Raw genomic sequence first — 12588 nt, 5'->3', positions numbered from 1 at the left:
CTTGTTTCTTACTAAAGGATCTCCATAATTTTTCGTTGTACATTTATTTCAAACCTATCATGACAAAATTTTATTTTTCTTATCGTTTTAAATCTAGCTAAATAAAAAAGCACATTTTTCTATATTAGCTCTTAATTCAAATTTAAATTATGTGAGATTATTAGAAAAATTACTTGAGAAAAAATTAAGCAGAGAGAGTGAGTATCTTATCAAAGTAATATCATATATAAATAGCTTTGCATTTCCTAATATACATTTATTAATAGCCAGAAATATCTATGAATGTGTAGCGGATACCAAATGCTCGACCGAAGATGTAGCACGAAAAAGGGAAGTAAATACGTCCCGATTGAGACGACACTGATAACCCGGCCTGAGGCCTGAGTGGCCTGTGACCCAATTGCCAACAAATTCACAAATAGTCGATATGCATGCTTCTTCCGCTTCGTAGGCGTAAAAACAACGAAAGCAGTCAATGTCGTCTATTTTCTCACATTTGAAATTTTTATGACAATTTATCCACATTTATTAAAACCATATTTATGTCCAATTATCCAGTAATTGGATTTAAAACACGTTATACTATTTATAGAAGTTTCTTATCTAAGCTATTAGAACTATCAAAAATAGAATTCTACCGTTAGAAATTGTATAATTTGTACCATGTAACTTCTAGAAAAAATAGTATATAATATTTTAACGATGAATTGTAATTATTATTGAAGAAAAAAGGGCTATCAGGGTCGAACGCGGATCTTAGTGCGTGATGTCAATCATTAGATTTATTCTTCAAAATACAGTACTGTATTTTGAAGAATAAATCTAATGATTGACATCACGCACTAAGATCCGCGTTCGACCCTGATAGCCCTTTTTTCTTCAATTTTTGAATTTCGAGGGTCTACTAGTAATTTATGTAATTATTATGTCCAGTATTTATTATAAGACCCAAGATAAGTATCGTATGATTATGGTCATCAATTCCTTTCGATTTCGCTTGACGTAGCCCAAAAATGAAAGCGGGAGAAAGGTGATGGGTATGAAGTACCAATATTAATTAATTATACTTCATGCCATAATTAATATATTTGTCAAAAATATTTTTTATATGGAAGCGGATTATTTGATCAATGTCTCATGCAACCGCGTGACAAAGCTTTAATCTAGTTAATAACGATTGATTTTTTAACCACAAGATTTGATTGAAAAAATTGAATTTGAAATTCGGTGGATACGAATCTATCTTTGTCACAATATATGCAATACGTATTGTATCACACGGAAAGAACAGTTTTGCTAAAGTATCTAAAAATTTAGCAGATCTGAAAATAATTTTATTGGATCACCAAAATAATTATATGAAACGCTGAAGCAATGATAATAAAAAATTTTGAATATTCTAACAACTAGCTTGAGTGCCCTATAATCTACATAATTATTTTAATGATCTAACAAAATTTTTAGATTTGTATCTAGTTAAATTTTTGGATACAACAGCAAAACCGTTCTTTCGGCATAATAAGGGATAATAAATACGCTAGATTATATAACACGCAATAACATATTTGGATATTCTATTATAGAAAATTGATAATCAACATAAACTAATAAATTAATACAAAGAAATAAGTCGAAAGCCTAACGCAGCATCCAAAATGTACTGTAAATCGTGTTAAGTCTTTATCCAGAGAATGCATATTGATGATCGGCTTGATGTTTACATCACGCGCCTGAATGAAATTTCAGCTCTACACCTTATTATACGCGCATTATGCGTTCGCTGGACGTACATCGCATCGTATCCTTTTTGGCGCGATCGATATCCCGGATAAGCGGTAATGGAATAATCGACGTTTCGTGTAAGGGATATTCGGATAATCGGCTTGCCGATGCACTATCTCCATAACAATATCTGCTGACAATTTTTCAAATACACAAGCTCGCCCTACCAGCTGCGGCGAGCGTGCCGTAATGGATACAGTCGCTGTAACACGGACGAAAATGCGTCAATAATGAAATTAATCCGTTTTCGGATCCTTAAGCATTCGGACCACGCCGAAATTCCGGGCGTTCTCTCCATCCGAATGCGAATATCAGCCCTATCGACCGGAATAGTTCGGTCTATTTGCTATGCGCTCGAAGACTAATTAATATGATACTATACCAGATGATTAATAATCCGATTTGCACGAGGTCTGTTGTTTCACGTATACTGTGCTTATTTTAGAGATTTTATTTCCAATATATTTCCATAGATTGTATATAGAAATATAGTATTGTTATTAGATTAACATATAAGTTATTATCCTATTTTTAATAAAGATTTGATAAACATATTCATTTTTTAAATAAAAATATTATTACAAGAAGAGATCGCATATATGCGACATAATATATATGCTATCAAAATTATGCTCATTATCGTACGACACGGTTTCAAAATTATAACTAAAATAGAAGAATCCGCTGATATATACGAGTTTCTTATTTTTGCAGCCTTCATATCATTCTTAGAGGTAACTCTTACCTCTCGTTATCTTTGTGCGAGAACGTGATGATGCTATGATACTCTAAGAGGTACCAAGCATACAGCCTTGAAAAAACGCCGACGAGGCAAATCGTGCTTCTTTCGCCCATTCCTTTTCGTTATAATTCTACTCCATGAATATCAGCTGTCAAACAATCTTACTTTTGCGAAATTTGTATACCTACCTAATCTCTTTTATATTTTACTTATGAATGCAATTAAAAGCACACAAATTCTATTTTTTTTACGAGCTACTAATATCTAAATTAATTTTCTTTCATCTACCTATAAACAATCAGCTATAAAAAATTTTTTGTTTTCTTCTGTTATCAAATGCATGCACTATTCTAAAATTGTGTGTGTGATATGTCCATTATTTATACTCACTAACTTTAAACAATATTGAATAATATGTATTTCTAATTTTAATTATTTAATTTGTTTTAAGTCTCTTTTTCTCTCTCTCTCTACCAAAAGCATCGAAGAAATCAAGGCAGCGTTAACTCAGAGTATCACATCGTCGTGTGAAATCGAGTTGTGGAAGAAAATCGAAGGAATATCGAATTGGCAACAGTCTTTTGTGACGATTTATGGATTTCCTCCCATCATCGTCGCGACGTGTCGGCACTGCCTTTCCTTTCCGCGAATGGCCGCGCGCGCCGCGCCGCGATGTAGCATGGCACCACGTGACGCGATTCCTGTGTCCGTTTTCTCGCTTTTTCAACGCATACACACGCGCAATCGCCAATGCGAACATAAATTATTGCGGACGATGGTTGGAAAACAGTTCCGAGACGCAGACAAAAAAAGCTCGCACGATGCATTAGAAATTATAAGTGCCGCATCCCGCGCCACGCCGTTCGCTGATCGGTTCTCCGCTGACTCCCACTGATCTTTTTTCTCATAATACTTCTTTCCTTCCCGGCCACTTTTTCCTCCTCTTCCTCCGTCAATTCCACGTGAACCGGCCGCGATCGTACTTGTCACCGCTCCCCGCTCCACCCACGCCGCCGCCATGCTCTCAGCTTTCTACGGTTCTCGGACCGGTCCCATTTTTTTGCCGCGACAGCCTCCTTTACCCTCCCCCCTCCCCACTTCTGAGGGAGTCCACCGCTGTCCTTTTCCTGATCTATATGTTCGTGTTCGTCGTCCGTTCGCATCTCCGCTCGGTCGCCGCTCCTCTCTCCCTCTTTCTATCTCTCTTAATCTTTTATGTAGTGGAACGACTTGTCTATCTCACAGAAAAATATTGATCGTTCACCGAGATACTGCTCGGACTGAAATGAGTTGTCGTCGTTGCCGCGAATTGGCACCGTCATTCGATCGTTATACTAGGTAATAATAATAACTATCGTTACAACCTCGCTCTCGCCAAACGTTATTATATAGGACCGGAAATAATTTCATTGGGTTGCGTTTGTCCAGAATTATGTTTGCAGTTTAGATTTTTTTCAAAATGATGACGGACGCGCGAGTTCTATCTTGTACGAGATTCAATTTTATTCAATAATCATAATGCCATAAGAAACATATAACTTTTATAATTTGTCGAGAAATTATAAGGAGAGTTTAAAAACATGAATCTTTTATAATTTGTCGAGAAAAATTAGTGAACAGATAAAGCTACTCACGATACTACGTTCAATACTCAATGTTGAGGTAATAATCGATCGATTAAGGATCAATATCCTTGTGAGCGAGCAACGGAAACGCATAATCGTCACTGATGATGGGTGCGAGGCATCCGGCGAGTGGCTCGATTGCTTTGATTCATGAGCGCATTCGCGGCACAGCGCTAATTGAAACATATACAGGCGTCGAACCGTTACAATTATCGGCGCTTCCAGCGGTAACATTTAATTTCTAGTAATGAACGCCAAGCCGCGGTGCAAATCCGCAGATTCACGCGGATCGCGCGAGCGCGAAGATTAACGAGCGCGATGTGCTCGTAAATTACGACTGCGAGCGGACGATGAGACACGGTGCGACGAACTTTGCACACCATTGCCAAGCAGTCGCTTAATATGCACGACATTTAGTGAAAAAAAGCTAAGTCGACAATTTTTGAGAACGGCAGATTGAAATATATCGGAATTATACATCACTTATTGTGCAAACATCATAATGTATTTTTTAAGTTTTCGTATCATTTAACTGATACATATTATTTAATTTCTCATAATTTAACAATATTAATTATTTTATTAACTAATAGTTTGATAAATGTAATTTACTATTTTTTCTGTATATATCTTAAAATGTGTATATGTGTGTGTGTGTGTTCTGTGTTTGACGCTCTTACTAAACCGATAATATCGCTTATTTGTGATTTCTAATTTCTTTCAACATAGCAATATATTATATCGTATTAGTCGTGGCTACTCCCGATAACTCGCAATCCTTAATTATATTCTTTATAACTTTTTCAACCTAAATATCACTCGTGTCATTAAAGGCGTTATTTTACATTATTGTGGACACTTTCATAAAACAAAAACCAGACAGATTGCGAATTAAAGAACATGTAAGCTGTTCATTATTATACGGTAAATACGGACCGAACGCCGATCGAGACCGTGCGTTTGTCTCGTAACATGGCATTAGAGATCGCGACAAAAACCAGTTTACGAGAGAAGCTGGAGACCGGAAACCAACAATAGACAAGTTCGAGCGTGAAAGAGGATACGGGAGAAAAATGTGGCGCGTTTGCGCGAGTTAGCGAAAAAGAAACACGCGCGAGTGCAGAGGGAAGCGCACCAACGCAACGCGTGTGCGCAACTTTTCTTGCAACGACGACCTCGAGGCATCCGGTCTTTCGCACGCATGCTGAGCACTTCTCCATTTATTAGGTCCTTGCGGCGTCGCACGGAAAAACTCCACGGAATGTCAAAGACTTTGAACCGTTTGATATAACTAAACGTCGCGCGTCAATCAATAATGATATTTATATTGTACAGCTTGATCCGTGCCTTGAAGCGGCGACTTTATTAAGCTAATTGTAAGTTTAGCGATGTGTTTAACCGTCGTGTAATCAACTTAATGTTTAATCTAATTTAAAACTTTTACTTCTCTATTTTATCGAGATTTTTCTTTAAAAAGATTATTAGTTTAAATGCTGAAGAAAAAAAAAATATATATATATATGTCTCCTAAGGATTATTTAAACCAAGTATCAAGTTAATATAATTAAAGATGTGTGTATATATATATATATATATATATATCCTTAATTACATTAACTTACGCTTATCATTAAATAAACTGTTTGCTCACAGATAGTAAATTATGTCATTTCATGTGTCATCAGGTGACATGGCAATTCTGCAAAGTGACACGACATCGAGGAAGATCGCGCGTCGCGATATTGTAATCGATTAATAGCCATCGCGAGGCCAAATTTACCGCGTCCGTTAAATAAACGATCCTATCGGCAGGTGCTGCGTACGACGCGAAGAGAAATACGCGGCGCTGCGTGACGTACCCGAAAAAAGAAAAACGAAAGAAAACCATCTCCACCGACGCGATATGACGATGCAGGAACGCCGGAACGTTTTACGCGTAGGCGGTCGCGATAGTATCGGATCGGTGGTACTTACGCCCAGATATATCTCTGTACACATGTGTATACGTACGTACAACAAGCTCTATCTCTATTACCCGGCTAATTTTGCACGGCACGGCACAGCACGGCACAGCACGGCACAGCACGTCACGCCACGCGAACGCGATCGGCCTCGGATATGAAGTCTCCGGGCTACGGGACGAGCCGCGCTTACAAAATGTTCGCGCCGAGAAAACGAGGTAGCCGTGAAGCGAGAAACGAGTTCCCGGCGTGAAAAATATTAATTGTAAAGGAGAGCTAAGTGTTCGATAACTTTGGATACCGCGCGCGACGAATGCGACCACGAGCGTGGTAGCCAACTTATGCCTATGTCTTCTTACGAGCCTGTTATCTGTCGGATGAAATCATTTCGAGCAATCTCCCCGCGAGAGTTTTCTTACAATCACATTTCCTACCCCAGATTGGCTATATTTCGACTATATCCTTATTGAAGCTGTTCTAATCTTGTTGCCAATCGTTTTAAACAAGTCTATCGAACTACTTTTAAATTCTGCAACGGTATGTTTTACTGTCAATATATTCTTATATAATCCTTTATTTTTAGAATAATAAGCTTAACACACACACGCGCTAAACATTTTTAATAATATGTATCACATATTCTTCTTTTTTTATTCTTTCTTTATTAGTCTAATAAAATTTTTTAAATACTTCCTAATAATATTGTGATATTTTTTCTATTTTTCTATATGATATTTTTAAACTTCTATAACTATTTTACAACAATATAACGATAAATTTTTATATACAAATTTTGGTTAGCAATATAATTTTTAAAAAAATTTAATTTCGTTTTCTTTCGATTTATATCTTTCCTTTATAATTTCTATTTTGATCACACAATTAATCTATTAATTTATTCGCTACATATTTGTACAAAAAATAAATTAGTTTACGTTTTTAAATATTTGTATAATAGTGTCTTTCTCTCCGCTTCCTCTCTATATAGCTTCTCGTAATCGGCGGCATTACGGAACATCGAGTTCGATACAGGATCATTGAGTACTTGTAAAAGTATTGAGGTATAACGAATCGCCACAGTGGATAATCCACCTTCGTCGTCGCGTTTTTGCGTTACTTTTGTTGCGTTTACGCTTACCGCCGTTTAAAGTCAGGAAGGCGAATGCGAGACTCGGAGTACCTGACAAGAAAGTCCCGAAGATCGCGCAAGACTCGCGGCGCGATAATGCGCTTATTCATAGCGAATAATCCGCTTAATATGCCGCGACACTCAGTTATTAACACGCGCGCGCCGGTCAATTAGCACGGTTTTTCGACCCACGCCCGAGATTAAAATGCTCGGGATTAGTACCGGTAATTATACTGTATCGGGCATTAATTATTCCTCATCTTCGTTCGCGCGATCTGTGCGTTATAATTCTTCGGGAATAGTCGAGAGACGCAATTAAGCGGGCGGATGTTGCCGTCTAGGATGCAAAATTGCGTTGCATCTGGTTGAAGCATCTTATAACGATTTATTCAGTTTAATGTGAAAATTATTATTATTTTACTTGAAATTGTTATGTTTTATTAAAATATCCACTCTTGTCCAGATAATAATAGACATAAATTTATAATAGAAATATCGTCACAAGTAAAAAATATATATATTATAATGTTTTCTGACGAAGATAGATGTGAAGAAAATCGTACTAAATCGTCACGCAACAACAATAAATAATTAACACTTGCTCGATAATACTAAGATAGTAATAAGTGTATCATATTATATATAGTAATATCGATATATTTCTCGCGTAGAAATTATATCTGGTGATAACGAAGCAAGTAACATTTGACACGATTGCTATTAAACGCGATATCGTATTTCTCTGGCGTGATTATGGCTGATTAAATCGTATCAAAGTATCTTGGCGTCGCCGCGGCGGAATTAATGCTAACGCATAATCGTTATTTCTCGTAATGACTTTTTACCGAATCGCAGCCGGGGCCACGCGGAGAAAACGGCTCTCAACTTCGTTTGCTTCTTGCGAAGGGAAAGCCAGCGGGACGTCTCGAAGAGCGCACACGTACATCAACGCGTACAGATATATACTCTTTTATATCTTTTATATCGTTTCGCGATTCGCGCGATCGTCGACCAACGCGCGAGACATTTATCTGGCGTAATGGGCGCGATCAGACGCGATCGAGCCGATCGAGAATTACGGCAGCACGGGGAGAGCTATCAGCCGGCGCGGCGGTACGGCGTCGCGTCGATCCCGAACGCAAGCGAAATCGTTGGCCGACGGGATCGTAATTATCTCTCACAGTCATTAGTCGGAAATATATCAGCCGGGTGACACGCGAAAACGCGCACTGACGTGCGTCTACCGACCAATGGACGAATGAAGAAGGGCACGGAAGATACTGATCTCGGAATATCGTATGCACCTTTCCTCGTATGCACCGTGTGGTGCTGCCGCAGGTGACTGCCAATCCGTCGTGGCCGTTCGAGCAATCGGCACTCTTCAACGTGGAGATACTTATTTGCTAGCGTGAGCTTTAATCACTCTCCTTGCAGTTAGCTACCATTGCGAACAAGAATATTATTCCAATAGTTAGATATATACGCCCGCATTAACCAATATCATCACGTTGTATTAATAGTAATGTTTTAGTAGTAACGATGTTACAAGAAAAACAATAAGAAGTATGTGAAGTGAAGTAAATTATAATTTTTCATAATTCGCAGATGTATTCCCTAAAATAATCCGTAGTTCTACTTTTCTCCTTTGAGAACACTTTGAGAACATCAAAAAGAAAAATAAATTTTCGTGGACCTTACGTTGTGTACGTGTGTATGTGTGTATGATTTGCACAGAGCGTGGGCGTAAGGATCGTTTTATTGATCGTTACTGTCGCACGACTGAGCATAGATCGACCTTCATCCTTTAAGATTCGATTACGTCTTTAAAGTCATCTCGAATGCCATCCATCGCGTCTCGCGAGACCACACAAGGTGACCGACCAAATCAGGTGGGCTTAATTAATCAGTGTTCATTCTTTCCGATTCCTCGACGGAGAATTTCGCCGATCGTCACCCGATTGAAGATATTCTTCGGAAATGTCACGGTTAAGGAAGAGAAGATACGAAACGCGACGAGAGATTGGCCACGAGATCTTCACGAGAGATGAAGAAAGATAGAGAAAAGAGACGACGTAAGACGCGAAGAGAAGAGGCCCCGCAGGCCGACGAAGAAGGAGAGGAGGACAAGGGAGAACCGTAAATTTCCGTTATGGGACTCCTCGTAAAGCCGGCTCCGGTCGGCGCGATAAAAAGGCCAGTCCGCAGGTTGCTGCTCCCGAGGATGACTCCTTCCTCTTGCCTTCCTCCTGCCCCCACGCCCCCTCTCTCTTTACGCCTTCCTTTTGGGCAAGAACGACCGGGAAAACTGTGTGAGGAGAGACGGCGGCTGTCGTCTCCTACAAAGGTGTCCCTTAAAATTCGCGAGACACTACGATCGGCAACGCTAAAGAGAAAGAGGGTACTCGGCTCGAAGAGCCCCCCCTCCGCTCGTTAAGGCGGCGGTGGCGACTTTGCTCATCGGCTCCTCGCATCGTAATTGCTGACGCTCGCCCACGCGAAATCTTGCCAGGCGTAAATACGGCTTAATGTCCTCCTCCCCTTCTTTCGTCTGCTTCTTTTTTCTTTTCCCATGCAACGTTCGTGTTCTTCCATTACTTGGATGCAATTGACAATCGAATGCCTTCTTATTTTTCTATTTCACAGCACGATACTGTCTTACAGAACGAAGTCTGATTTTGAGGCAAATTATAAAAGAATTCATAACAAATCGCTACAATTGAGACATAAGGCTTGAATTAATCATTCTTGCATCGTCACAAAGTCACAATGCAATATTATTATGTTACTTATAATAATTAGCTATCAGTTTAATTTATATTAAGAATTAAACGGATTAAAAAAACTGCAAATATTTTCTATCTCTCTTTTACGGACATCATCTCGTATATTACAAAAAGTCTTTTATATGATATAATGAAACTTTAACCACTTAATATCAAGAAACAAAATATCTGTAATATATATTAATGTTTAAAAAAAAGTGCTTTTAAACGACTTTTAGAACTATACGCTTGCGGATAAATCTGGAGCTGCATGCTCGCTTTATTCATTATGAAACGGTATAAACCGGGTCGCCAACCGAGATCAAATATTATTTTACCTTATCCGGAAATACCTTCGTGTGAATTTCATACGTAAACGGGCATAATTTGGACTACAGTCTGTGTGCACGGCGCGGCGTCCACATTCAATAATATATCCGGCGTGTTCAATTTGATTAACGTGGATTGACATCCGCGAGGGGTGAGTGCACCTGAGCCCAAAATCTAGAAATTTCGGCTAATAAATAACTGAATCGTTGGGAGAGGTCAGATGCGATATAGATTTGCTTCGTATCATTCCATCGTCTATTTGAAAATTCGAGCTCATCACCCGGATGCAATATGTCAGTTATATACGGGATTTAGGTCAGCTTTAAAAGTGGCGTAAATCCTCCGCGTATTTTAAAAGCGATCCGTTAAGCGTATTTCGCTTAATAATATCGGAATTCGTTTACATGTGCCAAATAATTTATTAAAATTTAATAATTTTTCAATGGAAAGTATTATCGATTCATTCTTTAAACCCTTTTTACAAATGTAAATATATTCACGATATTTCACTGAATTGTAATTAATTCTTTAATTCTTTAGCCTTCTTCTCTTATTCTGTGGCTTATTAACTTTTGTTAAGTTTACGATAAGATATTATTTTTCAACACGTGACACGTGGGGAAAAAATTCGTAAAAATAATTTGCACGGCCCCCTTCCGTCCGGTTTCCATCTTTTCTAATTATCTAATTAATGTAAATGTACGTCAATAACTTACAAGCGTTATTGACGTACATTTACATTACAAGAGGCTCATTGACGTCGGGCCGTATGTAGAGAACAAGAAGATGCGTTCGTAAATAGTACATCCTGGCGATCAATAAACTGCAATTCTATCCGCCGTGGCAGAGTCATTCCGACGTAGTACGAGTAATAAAACAATCGTTTCGTTTTCCCGATTCGTAGTGGCAACTCAAGGTGGATTGCCGGCGAGATATAAATAATGTAGAGCCATCGGTCGTTAGCTCTAAAAGAGCTGCCTGCTTCTCCGCATTTCTACCATCCGCCGTTGCTCTTCATCCAGAGACAGATTGTCGAGGATCGCAATGGCGAAATCGATAGACGGTGGTCTGTTTCAAATTATTATAACCGTTTTTGTCAATTCGCGAAAATAAGATTGCTTGTACATAATCCCTTTAGATAAAAAAATATCAGCGTCTTATCTCAGAATTCAATTTACGCTAAGCTCAATGTGGTCTATTAACATGTATATCATTTTTTAATACCCTCTCGCTATTATTTGCTATTATCTCACTATGAGTGTGTCAAACTCCGCGACATTTATTGAGCACCAACAGAATGCCCTCGGTTTGCACGCATGGTCGTTGCTGATTTTGTCCAAACACGGATAGCATGTTCGTGGCGAGAGAAACGCGAATGCCTGAAATGGTTGGGACTTGGTCAATCTGTAAAACATCGGCTCTATCAATGACTCTAAATACTTTCGCGTTCGATCATGCCCAACTTTTTGTAAATGATTTCTCCTAAGTCGTCAACGAGGGGAAAGAAAGAAAAAAACTGCGACGGTTTTACTACCCACGGCCACGTAGTGAACACGCGAAAGGAGACTCGCGCATGTGATAGCCGTTTCATGAAAAGTTGCATCCGATTGTTCGATTATAAAGCTGAATTTATAAATATGTTTCTGTCATAAAAATGTAAGTGCAAGAGTGACTGGAATAAGGGATAATCATAATGTTCGCGGTAATTCAAGCCCTTATTATACATGTGTGAAGAACAATCAGTAATTCAATTATTACATTAAATATTTATATCTGTCCTACAAGATAGAAAAAATTCAATGCTAAAAAGTTTGTGATAAATAATTAAAATTTTTAGTAAAGTTTTATCTGTGTGCTCGAGACTTCCATATTAGATTATTTTAAAAGTTATCTAAATGGCTAAATAATGGACAGGCTATAAAAATATAAAATGATATGATGAGGTAATATATGTATCATTTCTTGCAATAAAATACTTTTATAACAAGGCGAATGCTGCTTTCGACGCAAGTGGAACAATCGCAGTGACAATTGTAACAGAGTGCACAATAATGCCCGAGCGAGAGAGCAGTGCTCTAACACCGCCGTGGATCTTCTCACGGATGAAAAGAGCTCGCGCGTCTCGGTTGACCATTAACTTCTAAATCTTCGATTTACGGTCGGTTTCTCACGCGTTTCAACTTTATGCGTGCGAACAATGGCCGCCCACGCCGTAGTATTATATTTATTCGTCGATTTACCTGGTGAATGCGTGTAC

The sequence above is a fragment of the Temnothorax nylanderi genome, unplaced genomic scaffold (genome assembly GCF_030848795.1).
Source record: "Temnothorax nylanderi isolate EJ_2023f unplaced genomic scaffold, tnyl_v1.0 TNYL_tig0002_pilon, whole genome shotgun sequence".
NCBI classification, from domain to species: Eukaryota; Metazoa; Arthropoda; class Insecta; order Hymenoptera; family Formicidae; genus Temnothorax; species Temnothorax nylanderi.
The sequence above is the reverse complement of the archived record's forward strand: the minus strand, read 5'-3'. Positions refer to the sequence as shown.